The sequence below is a fragment of the Cherax quadricarinatus genome, chromosome 23 (assembly GCF_038502225.1).
Source record: "Cherax quadricarinatus isolate ZL_2023a chromosome 23, ASM3850222v1, whole genome shotgun sequence".
NCBI classification, from domain to species: Eukaryota; Metazoa; Arthropoda; class Malacostraca; order Decapoda; family Parastacidae; genus Cherax; species Cherax quadricarinatus.
This window is the reverse complement of record NC_091314.1, coordinates 37,460,547-37,488,172: the sequence shown is the minus strand read 5'-3', so window position 1 is coordinate 37,488,172 and position 27,626 is coordinate 37,460,547. Positions and strand designations below refer to the sequence as shown.

The 27,626-nt window shown below is 39.7% G+C and overlaps 1 protein-coding gene across 3 annotated transcripts in view; it reads right to left on the bottom strand.

The window, feature by feature from the left end:
* LOC128685553 (eukaryotic translation initiation factor 4H) overlaps positions 1-27,626 on the bottom strand; it is a 138,287-nt gene that overhangs the window by 40,998 nt on the left and 69,663 nt on the right. The window contains exon 7 of one of the 3 annotated variants that reach the window (XM_070088086.1): positions 11,631-11,885. The exons of the other annotated variants lie outside the window; for them this stretch is intronic. The gene's annotated coding sequence lies outside the window, so the exon portion shown is untranslated. Of the gene's footprint in view, positions 1-11,630; positions 11,886-27,626 lie in introns of those variants that run through there. 3 annotated transcript variants of the gene reach the window in all.

Sequence of the window (27,626 nt, the reverse complement as noted above, 5' to 3'; positions counted from 1 at the left end):
AAATTGACGAAATTATGCTCTCGTGAATTTTGATGTGTCAGCGATATTTACGAATCGGCGATTTTGCCGACTTTGACTCCCATTTTAGGCCACTTACATTATTCCAGTCGACCAAATTCTCAGCTATTTCACTAGTATTACTTCTATTCTATCGATTGAGCACAAGAAATCGCCAAGTCAACTGTTTCAACTACAAAATAAAGTGACCGGAAATTGGTAATTTGGCCAATTTAACACAAAGTTCAAAATATTCCAATTTCAAAATAGGGTCCAGAATAAACAATGTAGGTATTCCTGGCACTAAACTAACATTTCCTCTGTTCATTAGTTATGTTTTGAGGCTTTACAAATAAATTCCATTTTGATTTTTTATTCACATAATGAATTTTTATTCACACCAAAAAATAAAAGATTTACTGTTATGCAATATTGTAATAATTGTATAAATATCATCACCACATTTGTGAATGTATATTAGACCCACCAGCTGGCGTGTATTAGACGTGTGAGGTTGTTTGTTTACTCTTGAACATCAGCAAAAATTTAACATTTCCGCCAATTTGAGCTCAATTTCAAGCCATTTCCAGTGCTAACACCAATCAAAATTATCTCTATTTCTGTAATATGTCTTCCATTCTATCAAATGAGACCAAGAAATCACAAATACAACTATAAAAAACATATGAAAAAACACTGCAAATTCGCTGTTTTAATCGAAAATCATGGTCTCAGTTTTTTTTCTCTCATTATACACAGTGTGCTGCAGGATTTGTTTTATGTGGTGCACACATACCACATAGATGTATTCTCTCATATCTAGGCCCAAATTTACCACTCACAGTTTATCAGAGTGAGCTGAGCTCATGACGTAGATCTACGGTTTGGACCCTGAACGTAAAGCCGTAGATCTACGGGATGGACCCTGAAAGGGTTAAAATAGGACTCAAAGAAATATTGCCGATGCGTAAATTGCAACGAGACTTCTAACTTTGCACCTGCATAATTCCTTAAGTTTCCCATCAAATTTCATACTTTTGGTGTGATTACTTTCAGAAAAAGATTCTCTACCATTTCAGAACAAAAAAAATTTTTTTTAACCCTTTAACTGTCAAGGCAGTGATCTATGCATCCCCACTAGCATCACAAATACTGTCCAAAAAGAAAAGAAATTTCCCTTTAAAAAAATTCTAAGTGTTCTAATAAAAAAATTAGGGTCAGTACTTACCGAGATATAAAGCAGCAAAGTTGGCACTGGATGCTCATGTGATGGCAACATGGAGTCCTCACACTTGCAGAAGTCTCTCAAATACCCCCCCCCCCTCTCTCCATTTTTTTTTAAATCTACATACTTTTTATGTTCTGATATCTACAATTGAGAGATCATGTGATTTCATAGCCACAAGTAGTTCTGACACAAATATTAGGTACAGTAATAGTAATGAAACAGTCACAGACACATATTTACACAATGACAGGTGAACATGACTACCTGCCTTGGTCACATACTATTGTGTACAATTTTTTTTAACACACTGGCCATTTCCCACTGAGGCAGGGCGACCCAAAAAGAAAGAAAAACCCAAAAAGAAAGAAAAAACTTTCATCATCATTCAACACTTTCACCATCACTCATACATAATCAGTGTCTTTGCAGAGGCACTCAGATACAACAGCTTAAACATCCCTCCAAACTGCAAATATCCCAAACCCCTCCTTTAACCCATTCACTGTCAGTGCTGTAATATTACGGCTTGCAAGCCAGTGTTGGTGCCGAAATATTATGCCAAAATTCTAGCGACTTCAAATCTAGCGGGAGAAAGCTGGTAGACCTGCATGCAAGAGAATGGATCTGCGTGCGCAGTGCGAGAAATGTAAAAAATTGGGGAGCCAGTGGTGCATTATGGGAATGCCATTTCAGTAGCCCTTGTTCACTACGCCACACAATAAGAAATATATCACTCCCCGGCGAATTGAGACTTCTCTTTCCAACTGATAGTTCTAACACAGATGGAAGTATCAGTGAAGATGAATTTCATGGTTTTGAGGAGTTTGTGACCAAAAGCAATGCCCAAGAAACCAGATACAGATAGTGAAAAGGGAAAGATATCATGGGTGGTGGGGAAGACAGCATGGGTGGTTGGGAAGAAGGTGTGGATGGGGAAGAAGGCATGTAAGTAGGTAAGTTTATTCAGGTATACATGAAAACAGTTACATAGATTATCATACATAGCAGCATATTGGTTTAGAAAGACACGTGAGCAAACACTGACATATTTATTAGAAAACGTTTCGGTCCTAGGACCTTGATCACTTCTAATATACAGAGGTAGAAAGACATTATAGTGGAACCTCAAATTTCGAACGTATCGCTTATCGAACTCTTCGAAAATAGAACCCTTTTCTCGAACCAACTTTGTCCCTATTATCGAACTCGCCCCTATTTTCGAACAGCCGGGTACTGGGCCTGTCCGGCAGCCCGCTCTGTCTCTGTCCCCATGCAGGCGCCATGAGCCAGTCTGGTTTTGTTGATGCTTGAGTGAACACCAACCTGCGCTCTCATTCAAACATTTTACGATTATTTCATTGTGTTTAGTGCTTGTGTGACTGAAATAAGCTACAATGGGCCCTAAGAAACTTGTTAGTGGTACCCCTGTGGTAAAGAAAGTGAGAAACACCATAGATGTGAGGGAAATAATACAGAAGTGGAATGATATCCAAATGTTTGTGGAGGAGTACCACCCTGAGGAAGCTGAAACAAGCCATCTTTGCAACAAGTTCAGTGACAGAACCATGTCCCATTTTAGGGAAATCTTAAAGAGGCACCAGAAACAGAGGACTGTGGACAGCTATTTTGTGAGACAGGGGTCCAGTGACTCAAGCTGGTCCTAATGGCATTAAAAGACAGAGAAGGGAAGTAACCCCAGAGAGGGCTTTGATACCTGAAATCCTCATGGAGGGGGATTCTTCTTCCAAACACTAACCCAAACTCCCTATCTCCTCCCTATCTTCCAGATGCCATCACCAATCTTCAGTAAAGGTAAGTAAAATGTTATTTTATATGTTTATTTAAATTAATTAATACGTAATTGAACACTACATTTGTGTGTATGTAAAACTATAATTAATCTCTATAAAATGTATTTTTTGTGAATATTTTTGGGTTTCTGGAACAGATTAATTTTATTTCCATTATTTCTTATGGGAAATATTGCTTCGCTTTTCAGACTTTTCGAATTTAGAACTAACTCCTGGAACGGATTAAGTTCGATATTTGAGGTTCCACTGTATATATAGGCGGAGTGTGAGGTGTGAGTGACGCATGGTGACCTGAAGAATGCCATGTTGGGATGAGGAAGGTCCCAAGACCAAAACGTTTTCTAATAAATATGTCATAGTGTTTGCTCACATGTCTTTCTGAACCAACTTGTCAGTATTTATTACCAAGGTTTATACCATAGCAGCATGTATAGAGAACCTAGGATAACCCAAAAAAGTCAGACAAAGTGACTTATTTCCAGCGTGAGTGGTGGGGAAGAAAGTGTGGGTGGTGGGGAAGGCAGCATAGGCGGTGGGGAAGACAGAGTGGGTTTGTGTAAACAAGTTATATAAACAACATGATAACAATATTTGTGCGGCTACTGTGTTGCATACGAGTGGATATACATGTACAGTGGACCCTCAGCTAACGATATTAATCCGTTCCTGAATGCTCATCGTTAGCTGAAATTATCGTTAGCTGAATTAATTTTCCCCATAAGAAATAATGGAAATCAAATTAATCCGTGCTAGACACCACAAAGTATGAAAAAAAAAATTTACATGAAATATTAATTTTAATACACACAAACTGACACCTACCTTTATTGAAGATCTGGTGATGATTCATGGGATGGGAGGAGGGGAGTGTGTGGAAGTTGTTAATGTTTAGAAGGGGAATTCTCTTCCATTAGGACTTGAGGTATCAAGTCCTTTTCCGGGGTTACTTCCCTTCTTCTTTTAATGCCACTAGGACCAGCTTGAGAGTCACTGGACCTCTGTTGCACAACAAATATGTCTATAGAGGTCTGTACCTCCCGTTCCTTTAACCCTCTGAGGGTCGACAGGCCCTCTCCGAAACTCGTTCTCAGGGTCGGCCAAATTTAAAAAAAAAAAAAAATTATTTTCTCTTATGAAAAGATAGAGAATCTTTTCCCGATCATAAGGACACTAAAAGTTTGAAATTTGATGGAAAACTTATGAAATTATGCTCTCGCAAAGTTAGCGGTCTCGGCGATGTTTACGCATCAGCGATTTTGCCCACTTTGAGCCCCATTTTCAGCCAATTCCACTGTACTAGTCGACAAAAAACATGAATATTTCGCTAGAACTCCATTTTTTCTATCGAATGGGTGCAAGAAACCACCCATTTATGAAATTCAACTATCCAGTACAGTGGTCAGAATTTAGCAATTTTGCCAATTTCACACAAATTTCAAAAGATGCCAATTTCCGAATAGGGTCCAGAATAAACAAGACATTCCTAGCACTAAAATGACATTTCCTCTGGTCATTAGTCACGTCTCAAGGCCCCTCTTATATTCTTTTCCTTTCCACTTTGAATTTTTATTCTCACAAAAAATATAAGATTTACTGTTATGCAGACTACTGCATTAGTGTAAAAAATGGTATAAATATTATTGGTGCACTTGTGAAAGAATATTAGACTCACCAGTTGACGTGTATTGCACGCTTGGCACGATTTGTTTAATTTTGAAATCTGGTAAAAATCGAACATTTCTGCTACTTTGAGCTCAATTTCAAGGTACCTTTCATTGTAAAACCAGTCAAAATCATCTCAATTTCTGTAATATGTCTTCCATTCTATAAAATGAGACCAAGAAAACTAGAATACAACAATAAATACCATACGAAAATACAGTGCAAAGTCGCTGTTTTATTCCAAAAAATGGTCAAAGTTTTTTTTTTCTCATTATGCACTGTGTGCTGCAGGATTTCTTTTAGACTGTGCACACTGACCACATAGACCCATTCTTTCATATGAAGGCCTACCAGCTTTCTCCCACGAGATTTGAGGGCGCTAGAATTTATGAGTACTAGTACGTCAAAAACCCCTACGCGTAAGACGTACTAGTACGACCAAAACCCTCAAAGGGTTAATCTTTGAAGTAGGCACAATGGGTTCCACAACTGGCATAGGCATCTCAGGGTTAGCCCCAAACCCTTCAAAATCTTTCTTAATTTCCATACTAATTCTCACCCTTTTTATCACAGGGTTGGCACTAGAAGCTTTCTTGGGGCCCATGGTGACTTATTTTGCAGGTACAATCACTAAAAATGCTGTGATATAGGTAGTAGGTTGGTAGACAGCAACCACCCAGGGAAGTACTACCGTCCTGCCAGATGACTGTGAAACAAAAACCTGTAACTGTTTTGCATGATGGTAGGATTGCTGGTTTCTTTTTCTGTCTCATAAACACGCTAAGATAACAGGGATATCTTGCTACTCCTACTTACACTTTGGTCACACTTCACAGACACGCACATGCATATATATATATACATACATCTAGGTTTTTCTCCTTTTTCTAAATAGCTCTTGTTCTTTTTTATTTCTTCTATTGTCCATGGGGAAGTGGAAAAGAATCTTTCCTCCGTAAGCCATGCGTGTCGTATGAGGCGACTAAAATGCCGGGAGCAATGGGCTAGTAACCCCTTCTCCTGTATACAATTACTAAAAAAGAGAAGAAGAAAAACTTTATAAAACTGGGTTGCTTAAATGTGCGTGGATGTAGTGCGGATGACAAGAAACAGACGATTGCTGATGTTATGAATGAAAAGAAGTTGGATGTCCTGGCCCTAAGCGAAACAAAGCTGAAGGGGGTAGGAGAGTTTCAGTGGGGGGAAATAAATGGGATTAAATCTGGAGTATCTGAGAGAGTTAGAGCAAAGGAAGGGGTAGCAGTAATGTTAAATGATCAGTTATGGAAGGAGAAAAGAGAATATGAATGTGTAAATTCAAGAATTATGTGGATTAAAGTAAAGGTTGGATGCGAGAAGTGGGTCATAATAAGCGTGTATGCACCTGGAGAAGAGAGGAATGCAGAGGAGAGAGAGAGATTTTGGGAGATGTTAAGTGAATGTATAGGAGCCTTTGAACCAAGTGAGAGAGTAATTGTGGTAGGGGACTTGAATGCTAAAGTAGGAGAAACTTTTAGAGAGGGTGTGGTAGGTAAGTTTGGGGTGCCAGGTGTAAATGATAATGGGAGCCCTTTGATTGAACTTTGTATAGAAAGGGGTTTAGTTATAGGTAATACATATTTTAAGAAAAAGAGGATAAATAAGTATACACGATATGATGTAGGGCGAAATGACAGTAGTTTGTTGGATTATGTATTGGTAGATAAAAGACTGTTGAGTAGACTTCAGGATGTACATGTTTATAGAGGGGCCACAGATATATCAGATCACTTTCTAGTTGTAGCTACACTGAGAGTAAAAGGTAGATGGGATACAAGGAGAATAGAAACATCAGGGAAGAGAGAGGTGAAGGTTTATAAACTAAAAGAGGAGGCAGTTAGGGTAAGATATAAACAGCTATTGGAGGATAGATGGGCTAATGAGAGCATAGGCAATGGGGTCGAAGAGGTATGGGGTAGGTTTAAAAATGTAGTGTTAGAGTGTTCAGCAGAAGTTTGTGGTTACAGGAAAGTGGGTGCAGGAGGGAAGAGGAGCGATTGGTGGAATGATGATGTAAAGAGAGTAGTAAGGGAGAAAAAGTTAGCATATGAGAAGTTTTTACAAGAGAGTAGTAAGGGAGAAAAAGTTAGCATATGAGAAGTTTTTACAAAGTAGAAGTGATGCAAGGAGGGAAGAGTATATGGAGAAAAAGAGAGAAGTTAAGAGAGTGGTGAAGCAATGTAAAAAGAGAGCAAATGAGAGAGTGGGTGAGATGTTATCAACAAATTTTGTTGAAAATAAGAAAAAGTTTTGGAGTGAGATTAACAAGTTAAGAAAGCCTAGAGAACAAATGGATTTGTCAGTTAAAAATAGGAGAGGAGAGTTATTAACCCTTTCAGGGTCCGTCCCGTAGATCTACGGCTTTACGTTCAGGGTCCAAACCGTAGATCTACGCCATGAGCTCAGCTCACTCTGATAAACTGTGAGTTTTACATTTGGGCCTAGATATGAGAGAATACATCTATGTGGTATGTGTGCACCACATAAAACAGATCCTGCAGCACACTGTGCATAATGAGAGAAAAAAAATGAAATCATGATTTTTCGATTAAAACAGCAACTTTGCAGTCTTTTTTCGTATGTTTTTTATAGTTGTATTTGCGATTTCTTGGTCTCATTTGATAGAATGGAAGACATATTACAGAAATAGAGATGATTTTGATTGGTTTTAGCATTGGAAATGGCTTGAAACTGAGCTCAAAGTAGCGGAAATGTTAAATTTTTGCCGATATTCAAGAGTAAACAAACGACCTCACACGTCTAATACACATCAGCTGGTGGGTCTAATATACATTCACAAATATGGTGATGATATTTATACAATTATTACAGTATTGCATAACAGTAAATCTTCTATTTTTTGGTGTGAATAAAAATTCATTATATGAATAAAAAATCAAAATGGAATTTATTTGTAAAGCCTCAAAACATAACTAATGAACAGAGGAAATGTTAGTTTAGTGCCAGGAATGCCTACATTGTTCATTCTGGACCCTATTTTGAAATTGGAATATTTTGAACTTTGTGTTAAATTGGCCAAATTAACAATTTCCGATCACTTTATTTTGTAGTTGAAACAGTTGACTTGGTGATTTCTTGTGCTCAATCGATAGAATAGAAGTAATACTAGTGAAATAGCTAAGAATTTGGTTGATTGGAATAATGTACTTGGCGTAAAATGGGAGTCAAAGTAGGCAAAATCGCCGATTCGTAAATATCGCTGACACATCAAAATTCGCGAGAGCATAATTTCGTCAATTTTCCACCAATTTTCGTACTTTTTGTTTTATTACCTTCACAAAAAGATTCTCTACGATTTCATAAGAAAAAATAACAAATTTTTTTTTTTAAATATCTTGGACACTGGTGCGTGACTCCAGATTTGGGCCTTGGACCCTGAAAGGGTTAAATGGAGAGTTAGAGGTATTGGGAAGATGGAAGGAATATTTTGAGGAATTGTTAAATGTTGATGAAGATAGGGAAGCTGTGATTTCGTGTATAGGGCAAGGAGGAATAACATCTTGTAGGAGTGAGGAAGAGCCAGTTGTGAGTGTGGGGGAAGTTCGTGAGGCAGTAGGTAAAATGAAAGGGGGTAAGGCAGCCGGGATTGATGGGATAAAGATAGAAATGTTAAAAGCAGGTGGGGATATAGTTTTGGAGTGGTTGGTGCAATTATTTAATAAATGTATGGAAGAGGGTAAGGTACCTAGGGATTGGCAGAGAGCATGCATAGTTCCTTTGTATAAAGGCAAAGGGGATAAAAGAGAGTGCAAAAATTATAGGGGGATAAGTCTGTTGAGTGTACCTGGTAAAGTGTATGGTAGAGTTATAATTGAAAGAATTAAGAGTAAGACGGAGAATAGGATAGCAGATGAACAAGGAGGCTTTAGGAAAGGTAGGGGGTGTGTGGACCAGGTGTTTACAGTGAAACATATAAGTGAACAGTATTTAGATAAGGCTAAAGAGGTCTTTGTGGCATTTATGGATTTGGAAAAGGCGTATGACAGGGTGGATAGGGGGGCAATGTGGCAGATGTTGCAAGTGTATGGTGTAGGAGGTAGGTTGCTGAAAGCAGTGAAGAGTTTTTACGAGGATAGTGAGGCTCAAGTTAGAGTATGTAGGAAAGAGGGAAATTTTTTCCCAGTAAAAGTAGGCCTTAGACAAGGATGTGTGATGTCACCGTGGTTGTTTAATATATTTATAGATGGGGTTGTAAGAGAAGTAAATGCGAGGGTCTTGGCAAGAGGCGTGGAGTTAAAAGATAAAGAATCACACACAAAGTGGGAGTTGTCACAGCTGCTCTTTGCTGATGACACTGTGCTCTTGGGAGATTCTGAAGAGAAGTTGCAGAGATTGGTGGATGAATTTGGTAGGGTGTGCAAAAGAAGAAAATTAAAGGTGAATACAGGAAAGAGTAAGGTTATGAGGATAACAAAAAGATTAGGTGATGAAAGATTGAATATCAGATTGGAGGGAGAGAGTATGGAGGAGGTGAACGTATTCAGATATTTGGGAGTGGACGTGTCAGCGGATGGGTCTATGAAAGATGAGGTGAATCATAGAATTGATGAGGGAAAAAGAGTGAGTGGTGCACTTAGGAGTCTGTGGAGACAAAGAACTTTGTCCTTGGAGGCAAAGAGGGGAATGTATGAGAGTATAGTTTTACCAACGCTCTTATATGGGTGTGAAGCGTGGGTGATGAATGTTGCAGCGAGGAGAAGGCTGGAGGCAGTGGAGATGTCATGTCTGAGGGCAATGTGTGGTGTGAATATAATGCAGAGAATTCGTAGTTTGGAAGTTAGGAGGAGGTGCGGGATTACCAAAACTGTTGTCCAGAGGGCTGAGGAAGGGTTGTTGAGGTGGTTCGGACATGTAGAGAGAATGGAGCGAAACAGAATGACTTCAAGAGTGTATCAGTCTGTAGTGGAAGGAAGGCGGGGTAGGGGTCGGCCTAGGAAGGGTTGGAGGGAGGGGGTAAAGGAGGTTTTGTGTGCGAGGGGCTTGGACTTCCAGCAGGCATGCGTGAGCGTGTTTGATAGGAGTGAATGGAGACAAATGGTTTTTAATACTTGACGTGCTGTTGGAGTGTGAGCAAAGTAACATTTATGAAGGGATTCAGGGAAACCGGCAGGCCGGACTTGAGTCCTGGAGATGGGAAGTACAGTGCCTGCACTCTGAAGGAGGGGTGTTAATGTTGCAGTTTAAAAACTGTAGTGTAAAGCACCCTTCTGGCAAGACAGTGATGGAGTGAATGATGGTGAAAGTTTTTCTTTTTCGGGCCACCCTGCCTTGGTGGGAATCGGCCGGTGTGATAATAAAAAAAAAAAAAAATAATGAAATGTTCCGATTGTATGCGTGGATGTGACTACATTGGCTGGCTTGTAAACACTGGCACCCATGGGCCAACTGAGGCACGCTCAGGCCACACGTGGATGCGTCTCGAACGAATCGCGTTGGGTGAGTTTTTTAGCGTTAGCCGAGGCAAAATTTTTGTGTTAAAATGTATCGTTAGCTGGATTTAACGTTAGCTGATGCCATTGTTAGCTGAGGGTCCACTGTATATACATTATGCATTATATTGGTCTCACAGGCCACAAAAGTTACTGTAAAAAAAAAAAAAGAATAAAAGTAAAAATGATATTACACAGTGAGCGGCAGTCACGGATGTTGCTGTAAGCGGTTCACTTTGTCAACTTCACACTTCTATGTCACGGTAAGTACTTATCGCAAAAAAAAAAAAAAAAAAAAAAAAAAAAAAAAATCTTTTAAAACACTCAGAAAAATATTCTTAAAATTTTGGTAAGAAATAATTTTTTTTTTCTTTTTGAATATTTTTCGACACTGAGAGCAAGTTTGTGATCAGGGGTCTCAACAGTGAAAGGGTTAAAGTGCAGGCACTGTACTTCACATTTCCAGGACTCAAGTACGACTAACCGGTATCCCTGAATCCCTTCACAAAATATTGCCCTGCTCACACTCCAACAGCTCGTCAGGTCCCAAAAACCATTCGTCTTCATTCACTCTACACATATATACAAATTATTTATAGGTCCCAGCAATGTTCTTAAACTGTTCGAGTTGTTTGAGTGTATGAAACTCCTTGAAGCACAGTGTCAGGCAGAGTGGCACCCCACACTGCTCACACATGTACTGTGTCCTTTTGATGATGGGGTCATCTTGTGCTGGGCTGGGGCTCTAGTTTGGCAATGCAGGCCACCCCAGATGTGCTGAGATGAGGGTCATCTGGGTTATCACCAAGGTTCAACATTTCCTCTATCTCTTGTGGACAGTAAGTACTTGGGAAGGGGTGTCAACAAATTCCTGGGGGTTTGCCATGCTGCTTGTTCTAGCTGGTGCTCCCATAAGGTACCACAGGATCTCAGTTTTTAAAACAACACACACTACCACAGGATCTCAGTTTTTAAAACAACACAAAGTGCACAGACCCATTCTCTACAGCCTAGGCCTAGCAGACTTCTGGTGCCAAAATTGAATGCAGGAAAAATAGTGTGATGATTCATGTGAGGATATCAACACCATGACAATTAAATGGTTAAAAACAGGTTGGACATATTTGAGTAAGAAAAGTTGGACTTGAGTAAGACATGCCTACCATAGACCAGTAGATCTACTTCAGAACTCAAGCATCCAGTAATAACTAGAAATAACAAATTTAAATTAGATTTAGAAAGGACGAAGGCAAGCAATGGTTTTAACACGAAGTTGTTGATGTGGGAAACAATACGACAAGTAGGGTTATAGAAGCTAAAACCTTGGGTAGCTTTAAAGAAAAATGAGACAAATATGAGCGAAAAGGGCCGAGTTTGATTAGTACCTGAGGTTGCTGAAAATGGTATAAAATACCAACAAGTTGAAGATTAAGACACATGTGCAACAGTTAGGTATCTTTATTGATGAAATGTTTTGCCTATACAGTAGGCTCCTTCAGTCAAATACAAAAGGAGCAGTAGAAATGAAATAAAAACGATGTAATCAGTCCATCAACCTATTCCTTTTGTGAAGGACCTGTGGTGACCTGTACTTTGCTTTGTGAAGACTTGTCTAGTGTGCTCTCCATTCTTAGCTACCGACATTGTGATGATGGCTTCCCTTAACTACGAGCTTCACGATGGGCCATTCCTGCCTAACTAATTTATTAACCTTCTTCAGTAAAGCTTTTGAGGCTGTTGATCATGATAGAGAATTCGATATTGTTTATTTAGATTTTATTAAGGCTTTTAATAAGAGTACCACACTAGAGACTGTTAAAAAAAGTGGCAGCTTATGGTATTGGAGAAAAGTACTGTCATGGCTCACTAACAGGAAGCACAGCGTGCATAAATGGGGTTAAATCCAAGTGGATAGTGAGGCTCAAGTTAGAGTATGTAGGAAAGAGGGAAATTATTTCCCAGTAAAAGTAGGCCTTAGACAAGGATGTGTGATGTCACCGTGGTTGTTTAATATATTTATAGATGGGGTTGTAAGAGAAGTGAATGCGAGGGTCTTGGCAAGAGGCGTGGAGTTAAAAGATAAAGAATCACACATAAAGTGGGAGTTGTCACAGTTGCTCTTTGCTGATGACACTGTGCTCTTGGGAGATTCTGAAGAGAAGTTGCAGAGATTGGTGGATGAATTTGGTAGGGTGTGCAAAAGAAGAAAATTAAAGGTGAATACAGGAAAGAGTAAGGTTATGAGGATAACAAAAAGATTAGGTGATGAAAGATTGGATATCAGATTGGAGGGAGAGAGTATGGAGGAGGTGAATGTATTCAGATATTTGGGAGTGGACGTGTCAGCGGATGGGTCTATGAAAGATGAAGTGAATCATAGAATTGATGAGGGGAAAAGGGTGAGTGGTGCACTTAGGAGTCTGTGGAGACAAAGAACTTTGTCCTTGGAGGCAAAGAGGGGAATGTATGAGAGTATAGTTTTACCAACGCTCTTATATGGGTGTGAAGCATGGGTGATGAATGTTGCAGCGAGGAGAAGGCTGGAGGCAGTGGAGATGTCATGTCTGAGGGCAACGTGTGGTGTGAATATAATGCAGAGAATTCGTAGTTTGGAAGTTAGGAGGAGGTGCGGGATTACCAAAACTGTTGTCCAGAGGGCTGAGGAAGGGTTGTTGAGGTGGTTCGGACATGTAGAGAGAATGGAGCGAAACAGAATGACTTCAAGAGTGTATCAGTCTGTAGTGGAAGGAAGGCGGGGTAGGGGTCGGCCTAGGAAAGGTTGGAGGGAGGGGGTAAAGGAGGTTTTGTGTGCGAGGGGCTTGGACTTCCAGCAGGCATGCGTGAGCGTGTTTGATAGGAGTGAATGGAGACAAATGGTTTTTAATACTTGACGTGCTGTTGGAGTGTGAGCAAAGTAACATTTATGAAGGGATTCAGGGAAACCGGCAGGCCGGACTTGAGTCCTGGAGATGGGAAGTACAGTGCCTGCACTTTAAAGGAGGGGTTTGGGATATTGGCAGTTTGGAGGGATATGTTGTGTATCTTTATATGTGTATGCTTCTAGACTGTTGTATTCTGAGCACCTCTGCAAAAACAGTGATAATGTGCGAGTGTGGTGAAAGTGTTGAATGATGATGAAAGTATTTTCTTTTTGGGGATTTTCTTTCTTTTTTGGGTCACCCTGCCTCAGTGGGAGACGGCCGACTTGTTGAAAAAAAAAAAAAAAAAATGAATGACCTTGACGAGGGACTACTAATGATATGAGAAAATTCGCTGATGACACAAAGATAGGTAGGATAACTGATTCAAACGTAGACATCATGGAATTCAGGAGGTTTTAGACAAACTCAATTCATGGTCAGAAAAGTGGCAGATGCAGTTCAATGTAGATAAATGCAAGGTTCTGAAGCTCAGGAGTGTCCATAACCCTAGCACTTATAATTTCAATAATATAGAACTTTGTCATACAGATTGCAAAAAGGACCTGGGAGTTATGGTAAGCAGCGACCTTAAATCTAGACAGCAGTGCATACACGTGCGTAATAAGGCAAATAGATTACTGAGATTTATATCAAGAAGTGTAAGCAACAGAAGTCCAGCAGTTATACTACAGCTTTATACATCATTAGTAAGGCCTCACCTAGATTATGCAGCTCAGTTCTCGTCTCCATATTACAGAATGGATATAAATTCGTTTGAAAACATTCAGTGTAGAATGACTAAATTAATGCAAAGCATTAGAAATCTTCCGTATGAAGAAAGATTGAAGACTCTTAATTTACATTCACTTGTAAGAAGAAGAATGAGGGGAAACATGATCGAAGTGTACAAGTGGAAGATGGGTATTAACAAAGGGAATATAAATAAAGTTTTGAGGATATTCCTCCGAGAACCCGCAATAATAGATCCAAATTAGATAAGTTTAGATTTAGAAAGGATATAGGAAAGTACTGGTTTGGTAATAGGGTAGTTGATGAGTGGAACTGTCTGCCTAGCAGGGTTATCGAAGCTAAAACCTTGGGTAGCTTCAAATTTAGGTTGGATAAATAAATCTCAAGAAGTATAAGTAACAGAAGTCCAAAAGTCACTTTACAGCTCTATACATCACATACAGAGAAGAATGACTAAAATGATTTACTGTGTAAGGAACCTCCCATATGAAGATAGACTTAAAGCCTTGAATCTCCACTCTCTGGAGAGGCGTAGAATGAGGGAAGATATCATTGAAGTGTATAAGTGGATGACAGGCATAAACAAGGGAGATATTAATAAAGTACTGAGGGTGTCAAACCAGGTAAGAACCAGAAATAATGGATTTAAGTTGGATAAATTTAGATTTAGAAAGGACATAGGTAAGTATTGGTTTTCTAACAGAGTTGTAGATGGAAATATAAACACATATGCAGTATAATCTTCTTCTCTTTTTTAGTAAATGTCTACAGGAGAAGGGGTTACCAGCCCATTGCTCCCGGCATTTTAGTCGCCTCATACGACACGCATGGCTTACGGAGGAAAGATTCTTTTCCACTTCCCCATGGACAATAGAAGAAATAAAGAAGAACAAGAGCTATTTAGAAAAAGGAGAAAAACCTAGATGTATGTATATATATATGCATGTGCGTGTCTGTGAAGTGTGACCAAAGTGTAAGTAGGAGTAGCAAGATATCCCTGTTATCTAGCGTGTTTATGAGACAGAAAAAGAAACCAGCAATCCTACCATCATGCAAAACAGTTACAGGTTTCTGTTTCACAGTCATCTGGCAGGACGGTAGTACTTCCCTGGGTGGTTGCTGTTAATGTTACAGTTTAAAAACTGTAGTGTAAAGCACCCTTCTGGCAAGACAGTGATGGAGTGAATGATGGTGAAAGTTTTTCTTTTTTCGGGCCACCCTGCCTTGGTGGGAATCGGCCAGTGTGATAATAAATAAATAAAAAATGCAGTATAATGTGATCCTTTATTGACAACGTTTCGCCCACACAGTGGGCTTTTTCAAGTCATAAACAGATCTACCTGGGGTGGAAGGTACGCGAGTATTTATAGTCTATATAGACTATAAATACTCGGGTGGAAGGTACGCAAGTATTTATAGTCTATATATACTATAAATACTCGCGTACCTTCCACCCCAGGTAGATCTGTTTGTGACTTGAAAAAGCCCAATGTGTGGGTGAAACATTGTCAATAAAGGATCACATTATACTGCATATGTGTTTATATTTCCATTGTGTCGGTATTTTATACCATTTATTTCCACAGAGTTGTAGATGCGTGGAACAGCCTTCCCAGTTGGGTGACAGAGGCTAGGACCTTGGGTAGCTTAAGAAGAGACTGGACAAATATATGAGTGGGAGGGGCTGGGTTTGATTGGTGTCATTGGGTACAGGAGTTATTTCTTGGGTAGCTTAAAGTAGAGGTCGTTTTGATAAGGACCTGGCCTTGCATGGGCCAGTAGGCCTTCTGCAGTGTTCCTCCATTCTTATGTTCTTATGAGTGAGAGGGGTTGGATTTGAGTGGGACTTGCACGAGAGTAAGTAGAATTTTTTTTTTTTTTTTTTTTTTTCAACAAGTCGGCCGTCTCCCACCGAGGCAGGGTGACCCAAAAAAGAAAGAAAATCCCCAAAAAGAAAATACTTTCATCATCATTCAACACTTTCACCACACTCGCACATTATCACTGTTTTTGCAGAGGTGCTCAGAATACAACAGTCTAGAAGCATACACATATGAAGATACACAACATATCCCTCCAAACTGCCAATATCCCAAAACCCCTCCTTTAAAGTGCAGGCATTGTACTTCCCATTTCCAGGACTCAAGTCCGACTATATGAAAATAACCGGTTTCCCTGAATCCCTTCACTAAATATTACCCTGCTCACACTCCAACAGATCGTCAGGTCCCAAGTACCATTCGTCTCCATTCACTCCTATCTAACACGCTCACGCACGCTTGCTGGAAGTCCAAGCCCCTTGCCCACAAAACCTCCTTTACCCCCTCTCTCCAACCCTTTCGAGGACGACCCCTACCCCGCCTTCCTTCCCCTATAGATTTATATGCTTTCCATGTCATTCTACTTTGATCCATTCTCTCTAAATGACCAAACCACCTCAACAACCCCTCTTCTGCCCTCTGACTAATACTTTTATTAACTCCACACCTTCTCCTAATTTCCACACTCCGAATTTTCTGTAAAATATTTACACCACACATTGCCCTTAAACAGGACATCTCCACTGCCTCCAACCGTCTCCTCGCTACTGCATTTACCACCCAAGCTTCACACCCATATAAGAGTGTTGGTACTACTATACTTTCATACATTCCCTTCTTTGCCTCCATAGATAACGTTTTTTGACTCCACATATACCTCAAAGCACCACTCACCTTTTTTCCCTCATCAATTCTATGATTAACCTCATCCTTCATAAATCCATCCGCCGACACGTCAACTCCCAAGTATCTGAAAACATTCACTTCTTCCATACTCCTCCTCCCAAGCTTATTGCTTGGGTAGCATTTATTCTGTTAGTGGGTTGGATTTGTGAAGGACCTGCCTAGTATGGGCCAACAGAGCTACTGCAGTGTTCCTCCTTTCTTATGTTCTTATGACTGAAGAAGCCTACTGTGTAAGTGAAACGTTTCACGAATAAAGATACCCAGCTGTTGCACGCGTGTCTTAATCAGTACCTGAGATATTGAAGCAAATTCTTGGGTAGCACTGGGGTAAGAATGGACAAATAGGTATGTGGGAATAGTTAGTTTTGAGAAAGACCTGCCTTGTATAGGCCAGTAAGCCTACTGCAGTGTTCCTCCATATTTATGTTCAAACAACTTTTAGGAGTGTAATAATGTTGGTAGAATTACCGACAATATGTAAAGCAAAAGGACACAAGTGCAACTAGTGTGACATTTTATTGTGGCAACGTTTCGCTCTCCAGGAGCTTTGTCAAGCCGATACAAACAGTATATGGACACAGAGGGTATACAAAGGCTCAGAGTGAGGTGCAATACTAATGGTAGTAGTAGTAGTAGTGTGTGATGAATGGTTTGAAAAACCGACAAGTTGAAGATTGAGACACTTATGCAGCATATGGGAATCTTTATTCAGGAAACGTTTCGCCACACAGTGGCTTCATCAGTCCAATACAAAGAGGAAGGCGTAAGGAGAGGAGGAGAATGAGGTAATCAGTCCCTCAACCTGGAGTCGATGTGTTCAGTCCATCAATCTTTGATGGACTGAACACATCGACTCCAGGTTGAGGGACTGATTACCTCATTCTCCTCCTCTCCTTACGCCTTCCTCTTTGTATTGGACTGATGAAGCCACTGTGTGGCGAAACGTTTCCTGAATAAAGATTCCCATATGCTGCATAAGTGTCTCAATCTTCAGTAGTAGTAGTGACAAAAGTAGTGGTAGTAGTAGTAATACAATATGGTAGAGCAATTAATTCGTACATGAGTAAAAGGATATAAAAGCTATTACTTGGGTAACATAAAAATAGGTTGGACAAATATAGACTGGATAGAGAAGGCCTCTTACCTCTGTAATGTGCTTTGTGTAGTATAACAGGAGAGACAATGTGATGGCAGGGTTTACTGTTTTCAGGAGGATTCTTGCTAAGACTTCAGAGATGGTGAAGCTGCCGTTGTTTTGTTTAATTGTATTGGAAACAGCAATCAGTGCTGATTCGAGGCACTTGCGCCTGCGGAAATTAGTTTCTTTGATCACTAATTGGGCGTCCCTGAATTTCATGAGATGATTGGTGGAATTTCGGTGTTGTACACAGGCATTGTTCAAGATATCGTTCCTCATGCGTAAATGTGTTCATTGAGGCGGGTGTCGAGGTTTCTTGCTGTTTCACCTACAGAAATCTTGTCACAGCCTCCAGAGGGTATAGTGTAAACCCTTGCATTGACTGGTTAGTGGTGCTTTGATTTTGTCCTGGTTAGGTCCTTCATTGAAGTGCTAGAAGTGATGGCGACTCTGGTGTTAGCTTGTGAAAGTACTTTAGAAACGTTCAGTGCAACCTGGCTGTTGGGAAGAATTATAACTTTGTTGGGAGTGGTGTTGGTGCGTGGAGAATTAATGATCTGAAGAGCTCTTTTCTTGCAGTCTTTGATGAAAAAGGAAGGAAAATGTAACTCAGTGAAGGTTTGGTGAATGTATGTACATTCCTCGTCAAGAAACTCAGGACTACAAATTTGGTATGCTCTTAGGAAAAACCCGATGATGATGCCTCTTTTGGTCTTGGTATCTTGACTGGAATAGAAGTGTGTGAGATCATTTTTATTGGTAGGTTTCCGATAAACAGCACACATGTATGGTTTACCCAAGACCCATAAACACACTATTCCTCTTAGATCAATCACGTCAGGTATAGGCAGTGCTCCACACAAACTAGCCGGAGTTCTTGCCAAACATCTTTCCTGCCTTCTGGGGACCATCAGCCCCGCTCATCTTAAACACTCAGGCGACCTTCTCAACCGCATCCGAAACCTCTCCATCCATAACAAGAAACTAAGCAGTTTGAACGTGACTTCCCTCTTCACAAAAGTACCTACCACAAAAGCCATCGAGGTTCTACGACGTAAAGTCAATCAGGACCTTAATCTTCCTCTACCTCCCGGAGATTTTGTTGACTTGACTGAACTCTGTGTTAATTTCAACTGTTTTTCTTTCAATAACAACCTCTACAAACAAACCTACGGGATGGGAATGGGGTCCCCCATCAGTGCCGTCCTAGCCAACTTATACATGGAACACCTCGAGTCCGAACACTTCGTCAACATCATCCCTTCAAGCGTCACTTGGTTATGTTACGTGGACGACGTCCTCATAATAACTCCCAAACGTTTTGATGTACGGAATTTTCAGGCAAGGCTCAACACAGTTGAACCGGCGATCCAGTTTACACTAGAAGAAGAGTCTAATGACAAGCTACCTTTCCTCGATGTCCTCATTCACAAAGTAGACAACAACCTAAGATTTCAAGTTTATTGGAAACCTACCAATAAAAATGATCTCACACACTTCTATTCCAGTCAAGATACCAAGACCAAAAGAGGCATCATCATCGGGTTTTTCCTAAGCGCATACCGAATTTGTAGTCCTGAGTTTCTTGACGAGGAATGTACATACATTCACCAAACCTTCACTGAGTTACATTTTCCTTCCCTTTTCATCAAAGACTGCAAGAAAAGAGCTCTTCAGATCATTAATTCTCCACACACCAACACCACTCCGAACAAAGTTATAATTCTTCCTAACAGCCAGGTTGCACTGAATGTTTCTAAAGTACTTTCACAAGCTAACACCAGAGTCGCCATCGCTTCTAGCACTTCAATAAAGGACCTAACCAGGACAAAATCAAAGCACCACGAACCAGTCAATGCAGGGGTTTACACTATACCCTCTGGAGGCTGTGACGAGATTTCTGTAGGTGAAACGGCAAGAAACCTCGACACCCGCCTCAATGAACACATTTACGCATGTAGGAACGATAACTTGAACAATGCCTGTGTACAACACCGAAATTCCACCAATCATCTCGTGAAATTCAGGGACGCCCAATTAGTAATCAAAGAAACTAATTTCCGCAGACGCAAGTGCCTCGAATCAGCACTGATTGCCGTTTCGAGTACAATTAAACAAAACAACGGCAGCTTCACCATCTCTGAAGTCTTAGCAAGAATCCTCCTGAAAACAGTAAACCCTGCCATCACATAGTCTCTCCTGTTATACTACACAAAGTACATTACAGAGGTAATAGGCCTTCTCTATCCAGTCTATATTTGTCCAACCTATTTTTATGTTTCCCAAGTAATAGCTTTTATATCCTTTTACTCATGTACGAATTAACTGCTCTACCATATTGTATTACTACTACTACCACTACTTTTGTCACTACTACTACTACTACTACCACTAGTATTGCACCTCACTCTGAGCCTTTATATACCCTCTGTGTCCATATACTGTTTGTATCGGCTTGATAAAGCTCCTGGAGAGCGAAACGTTGCCACAATAAAATGTCACATTAGTTGCACTTGTGTCCTTTTACTTTACACACAACTTTTAGGAGAGAAAAAAGGAATATACAGGCATAACAAGAGAAGTGAGGGTCATCTCATGAATCAATACATTCACATTTGAATAAATGGTTTAGAAAACCAACAAGTTGATAAATGAGATGCTTGTACAACATTTGGGTGTCTATTCTGGAAATATTTTGCCAGCCAGTAGACTCTTCATTCCAATGAAGAGAAAGGAAGAAGATGAGGAGGAATTTGAGGTAATTTGTCCCTCCATTGACTCCAGGCTGAGGGACTGATGTCCTCCAACTATTCATCTTCCATCATTTCTCTGCATCGGACTGAAGAAGCCACTGGCTAGCGAAACACTTCCAAAATAAAGATATTCAAATGTTGTTCATTTGTCTCATATATTCACACTGAAAGGGATGTTAAATAAGAGACAGGAATACCTAAGAGAGACTATGAAATTGATGTTGCTAAGGATTCAAAAAGTAATTCAAAAGGCTTTTTCTAAGTATAGAAAAGTAAGATGAGAGAAAAGTTAGGTCCACTTAAAACTATGGACAGCTTACTGACAATAAGTAAAAAATGTGCTCAGTTTTTAATCTTTCTTATCAGTCTTCACCCAAGATACCAACGATATCCCAGTAGTGATGAATGGTTTAGAAAACCATTCTTCAACGATATCCCAGTAATTATGATAGTGCACCAGAAGAAAGTAAATTATGTAATATCACAGCCACTAGGGATAGGGTAATCAAACAGGTTGACTGATTAAAACAAAGTAAGTCCCTAAGCCAAGATGAACCTTTTGCAAGGGTTCTTAGAGAGTGCAAAATGGAACTTGGTGAGCCACTGACTAACCTTTTTAATATATCTCATTAGACAAGCAGACAGGTATAGTGTTTGAGATGTGGAAGGTGGCTAATGTAATTCCAATTTTTTAAGCAGGGGATAAGTCACTAAAGTCCAATTACTGCCCAATAAGTCTGACCACAATTGTAGGTAATTTTTTTTTTTAACTCGTCAGCTGTTTCCCACTTAGGCAGGGTGATTCAAAAAGAAAAAACTTTCATCATTCAACACTTTCACCATCATTCATATATAATCACTGTTTTAGCAGGGGTGCTCAGATATGACAGTTTAGATATCCCTCCAAACAGCCAATATCCCAAACCCCTCCTTAAAGTGTAGGCACTGTACTTCCCACCTCTAGTACTAAAGTTAATTATATATGATATAAGAAGCCACTTGGAAAAGCAAATTTTGATTTGTGATATTCAACATGGATTCATGGAGGACAGTTTCTACCTGACTAATTTACTGACTTTCTTCAGAAAAGTATTGGAGGCAGCTGATCATGATAAAGAATATATTATTTATCTGAATTTTAGCAAAACTTTTGATAGGATACCACACAAAAGACTGTTAAAGAAAGTGACAGCTCATGGTATTGGAAGCGAAGTCTTGTCATGGATTGAGGCATGGCTGACAATAGGAAGCAAAAGTGTCTGCATAAATGGAGGAAAATCTGAGTGAGGATCAGTCACAAGTGGCATCCCACAAAGATTAGTTTTAGTCTCACTGTTGTTCATAATATACATTACTGACCTTGATGAGGGAATAACAAATGACATCAGCATATTTGCTGACACAAAAACAGATAAACTAACTGATGTAGAGAAAGATGGTACTGAATTTCAAAGGATTACAACAAGCTAATGCCATGATCAGAAAAATGGCAGATGCAGTTCAATGTAGACAAATGCAAGGTCCTAAAGCTTGGGAATGTAAATTCCCTAGCACTTATAAACTAAATAATACAGAACTTAGGCATACAGAATGTGAAAAGGACTTGGGAGTTAGGGAATGCAGCAATCTGAAGCCAGGACAGCAATGCCTAAGTGTACATAATAAAGGTAACAGATTACTGGGATTTATATCAAGAAGTATAAAGAGTTTCAATGGAGAGGAATAAATGGGATTAGGTCAGGGGTTTCAAATAGAGTTAGAGCTAAAGAAGGAGTAGCAATAATGTTGAAGGATAAGCTATGGCAGGAAAAGAGGGACTACAAATGTATAAATTCAAGGATTATGTGGAGTAAAATAAAGATTGGATGTGAAAAGTGGGTTATAGTAAGCGTGTATGCACCTGGAGAAGAGAGAAGTGTAGAGGAGAGAGAGAGATTCTGGGAAATGTTGAGTGAATGCGTGGGGAGTTTTGAATCAAGTGTGAGAGTAATGGTGGTTGGGGATTTCAATGCTAAAGTGGGTAAAAATGTTATGGAGGGAGTAGTAGGTAATTTTGGGGTGCCAGGGGTAAATGTAAATGGGGAGCCTTTAATTGAGCTATGTGTAGAAAGAAATTTGGTAATAAGTAATACATATTTTATGAAAAAGAGGATAAATAAATATACAAGGTATGATGTAGCACGTAATGAAAGTAGTTTGTTAGATTATGTATTGGTGGATAAAAGGTTGATGGGTAGGCTCCAGGATGTACATGTTTATAGAGGGGCAACTGATATATCGGATCATTATTTAGTTGTAGCTACAGTTAGAGTAAGAGGTAGATGGGAAAAGAGGAAGGTGGCAACAACAAGTAAGAGGGAGGTGAAAGTGTATAAACTAAGGGAGGAGGAAGTTAGGGCGAGATATAAGCGACTATTGGCAGAAAGGTGGGCTAGTGCAAAGATGAGTAGTGGGGGGGTTGAAGAGGGTTGGAATAGTTTTAAAAATGCAGTATTAGAATGTGGGGCAGAAGTTTGTGGTTATAGGAGGGTGGGGGCAGGAGGAAAGAGGAGTGATTGGTGGAATGATGAAGTAAAGGGTGTGATAAAAGAGAAAAAGGTAGCTTACGAGAGGTTTTTACAAAGCAGAAGTGTTATAAGAAGAGCAGAGTATATGGAGAGTAAAAGAAAGGTGAAGAGAGTGGTGAGAGAGTGCAAAAGGAGAGCAGATGAAAGAGTGGGAGAGGCACTGTCAAGAAATTTTAATGAAAATAAGAAAAAATTTTGGAGTGAGTTAAACAAGTTAAGAAAGCCTAGGGAAAGTATGGATTTGTCAGTTAAAAACAGAGTAGGGGAGTTAGTAGATGGGGAGAGGGAGGTATTAGGTAGATGGCGAGAATATTTTGAGGAACTTTTAAATGTTAAGGAAGAAAGGGAGGCGGTAATTTCATGCACTGGCCAGGGAGGTATACCATCTTTTAGGAGTGAAGAAGAGCAGACTGTAAGTGTGGTGGAGGTACGTGAGGCATTACGTAGAATGAAAGGGGGTAAAGCAGCTGGAACTGATGGGATCATGACAGAAATGTTAAAAGCAGGGGGGGATATAGTGTTGGAGTGGTTGGTACTTTTGTTTAATAAATGTTTGAAAGAGGGGAAGGTACCTAGGGATTGGCGGAGAGCATGTATAGTCCCTTTATATAAAGGGAAAGGGGACAAAAGAGATTGTAAAAATTATAGAGGAATAAGTTTACTGAGTATACCAGGAAAAGTATACGGTAGGGTTATAATTGAAAGAATTAGAGGTAAGACAGAATGTAGAATTGCGGACGAACAAGGAGGTTTCAGAGTGGGTAGGGGATGTGTAGATCAAGTGTTTACATTGAAGCATATATGTGAACAGTATTTAGATAAAGGTAGGGAAGTTTTTATTGCATTTATGGATTTAGAAAAGGCATATGATAGAGTGGATAGAGGAGCAATGTGGCAGATGTTGCAAGTATATGGAATAGGTGGTAAGTTACTAAATGTTGTAAAGAGCTTTTATGAGGATAGTGAGGCTCAGGTTAGGGTGTGTAGAAAAGAGGGAGAATACTTCCTGGTAAAAGTAGGTCTTAGACAGGGATGTGTAATGTCACCATGGTTGTTTAATATATTTATAGATGGGGTTGTAAAAGAAGTAAATGCTAGGGTGTTCGGGAGAGGGGTGGGATTAAATTATGGGGAATCAAATTCAAAATGGGAATTGACACAGTTACTTTTTGCTGATGATACTGTGCTTATGGGAGATTCTAAAGAAAAATTGCAAAGGTTAGTGGATGAGTTTGAGAATGTGTGTAAAGGTAGAAAGTTGAAAGTGAACATAGAAAAGAGTAAGGTGATGAGGGTATCAAATGATTTAGATAAAGAAAAATTGGATATCAAATTGGGGAGGAGGAGTATGGAAGAAGTGAATGTTTTCAGATACTTGGGAGTTGATGTGTCGGCGGATGGATTTATGAAGGATGAGGTTAATCATAGAATTGATGAGGGAAAAAAGGTGAGTGGTGCGTTGAGGTATATGTGGAGTCAAAAAACGTTATCTATGGAGGCAAAGAAGGGAATGTATGAAAGTATAGTAGTACCAACACTCTTATATGGATGTGAAGCTTGGGTGGTAAATGCAGCAGCGAGGAGACGGTTGGAGGCAGTGGAGATGTCCTGTCTAAGGGCAATGTGTGGTGTAAATATTATGCAGAAAATTCGGAGTGTGGAAATTAGGAGAATGTGTGGAGTTAATAAAAGCATTAGTCAGAGGGCAGAAGAGGGGTTGTTGAGGTGGTTTGGTCATTTAGAGAGAATGGATCAAAGTAGAATGACATGGAAAGCATATAAATCTATAGGGGAAGGAAAGAGGGGTAGGGGTCGTCCTCGAAAGGGTTGGAAAGAGGGGGTAAAGGAGGTTTTGTGGGTGAGGGGCTTGGACTTCCAGCAAGCGTGCATGAGCGTGTTAGATAGGAGTGAATGGAGACGAATGATACTTGGGACCTGACGATCTGTTGGAGTGTGAGCAGGGTAATATTTAGTGAAGGGATTCAGGGAAACCGGTTATTTTCATATAGTCGGACTTGAGTCCTGGAAATGGGAAGTACAATGCCTGCACTTTAAAGGAGGGGTTTGGGATATTGGCAGTTTGGAGGGATATGTTGTGTATCTCTATACGTATATGCTTCTAAACTGTTATATTCCGAGCACCTCTGCAACAGCAGTGATAATGTGTGAGTGTGGTGAAAGTGTTGAATGATGATGAAAGTATTTTCTTTTTGGGGATTTTCTTTCTTTTTTGGGTCACCCTGCCTCGGTGGGAGACGACCGACTTGTTGAAAAAAAAAAAAAAAATAAACAACAGGAGTCCAGAGGTTATACTACAGCTCTATCCTTGTTAATTAAGGTGTCACTTAGATCTTGCAGCTCAGTTCTGGTCTCCATACTACAAAATGGATATAAATTCATTGGGGAAAATACAGAGAAGAATGACAAAATTAATACACTGCATTAGAAAATTTTCACATGAAGATAGATTGAGAGCCATTAACATATATGCCCTTGTAAAATGTAGAATGAGGGGAGATGGGATGGAAGTGCATAAGTGGAAGATGGGCATAAATAAAGGAGATATATAAGTTCAATAGTAGGTTGGTAGACAGCAGCCACCCAGGGAGGTACTACCGTCCTGCCAAGTGAGTGTAAAACAAAAGCCTGTAATTGTTTTACATGATGGAAGGATTGCAGGTGTCTTTTTTCTATCTCATAAACATGCAAGATTTCAGGTACATCTTGCTACTTCTACTTACACTTAGGTCACACTACACATACATGTACATGTTTATGAATACACACTCGTCTGTTGTAAAAGTCAACTAAAATGCAACTATTGGCAGAAAGGTGGACTGGTGCAAATATGAGCAGTGGGGGGGGTTGAAGAGGGTTGGAATAGTTTTAAAAATGCAGTACCAGAATGTGGGACAGAAGTCTCTGGCTATAGGAGGGTGGGTGCAGGAGGAAAGAGGAGTGATTGATAGAATGAAGTAAAGGGTGTGATAAAAGAGAAAAAGGCAGCTTATGAGAGGTTTTTACAAAGCAGAAGTGCTATAGGAAAAGCAGAGTATATGGAGAGTAAAAGAAAGACGAAGAGAGTGGTAAGTGAATGCAAATGTAGAGCAGATGAAAGTGTGGGAGAGGCAGTGTCAAGAATTTGCTGAAAATAAGAAAAAAATTGGGAGATAAACAAGTTAAGAAAGCCTAGGGAACGAATGAATTTATCAGTTAAAAACAGAGTAGGGGAGTTAGTAGATGGGGAGCTGGAGGTATTGGAGAGATGGTGGAAATATTTTGAGGAACTTTTAAATATCAATGAAGTAATTTCATGCGCTGGTCAGGGAGGTATAACATCTTTCAGAGTGAAGAAGAGCAGGATGTGAGGGTGGGGGAGGTGCATGAGGCATTACGTAGAATGAGAGAGGGTAAAGCAGCTGGAACTGACGGGATCATGACAGAAATGTTAAAAGCAGGGGATGATACAGTGTTGGAGTGGTTGGTATTTTTGTTTAATAAATGTATGAAAGAGGGGAAGGTACCTTGAGATTGGAAGACAGCATGTACAGTTCCTTTATATAAAGGGAAGGGGGACAAAAGAGATTGTAAAAATTATAAGGGAATAAATTTACCGAGTATACCAGGAAAAGTGTACGGTAGGGTTATTATTGAAAGAATTAGAGGTAAGACAGAGAGTAGGATTTTAGATGAGCAAGGAGGCTTTAGAGTGGGTAGGGGATGTGTAGATCAAGTGTTTTCATTGAAGCATATATTTTTTTTTTTCAACAAGTCGGCCGTCTCCCACCGAGGCAGGGTGACCCAAAAAGAAAGAAAATCCCCAAAAAGAAAATACTTTCATCATCATTAAACACTTTCACCTCACTCACACATAATCACTGTTTTTGCAGAGGTGCTCAGAACACAACAGTTTAGAAGCATATACATATAAAGATACACAACATATCCCTCCAAACTGCTAATATCCCAAAACCCCTCCTTTAGAGTGCAGGCATTGTACTTCCCATTTCCAGGACTCAAGTCCGGCTATATAAAAATAACCGGTTTCCCTGAACCCCTTCACAATATTTAGATAAAGATAAAAAAGTTTTTATTGCATTTATGGATTTAGAAAAAGCATATAATAGAAGCAATGTGGCAGATGTTGCAAGTGTATAGAATAGATAGAAAGTTACTAAATGCTGTAAAGAGTTTTTATGAGGATAGCGAGGCTCAGGTTAGGGCGTATAGAAGAGAGGGAGATTACTTCCCGGTAAAAGTAGGTCTTAGACAGGGATGTGTAATGTCACCATGGTTGTTTAATATATTTATAGATACGGTTGTAAAAGAAGTAAATGCTAGGGTGTTGGGGAGAGGGGTAGGATTAAATTATGGGGAATCAAATAGAAAAGTTGCAAAGGTTACTGGATGAGTTTAGGACAGTGTGTAAAGGTTGAAAGTTGAAAGAGAACATAGAAAAGAGTAAGGTGATGAGGGTATCAAATACTTTAGATAAAGAAAAATTGGATATCACATTGGAGAGAGGAGTATCAAAGAAGTGATTGTTTTCAGATATTTGGGAGTTGACATGTCAGCAGATGGATT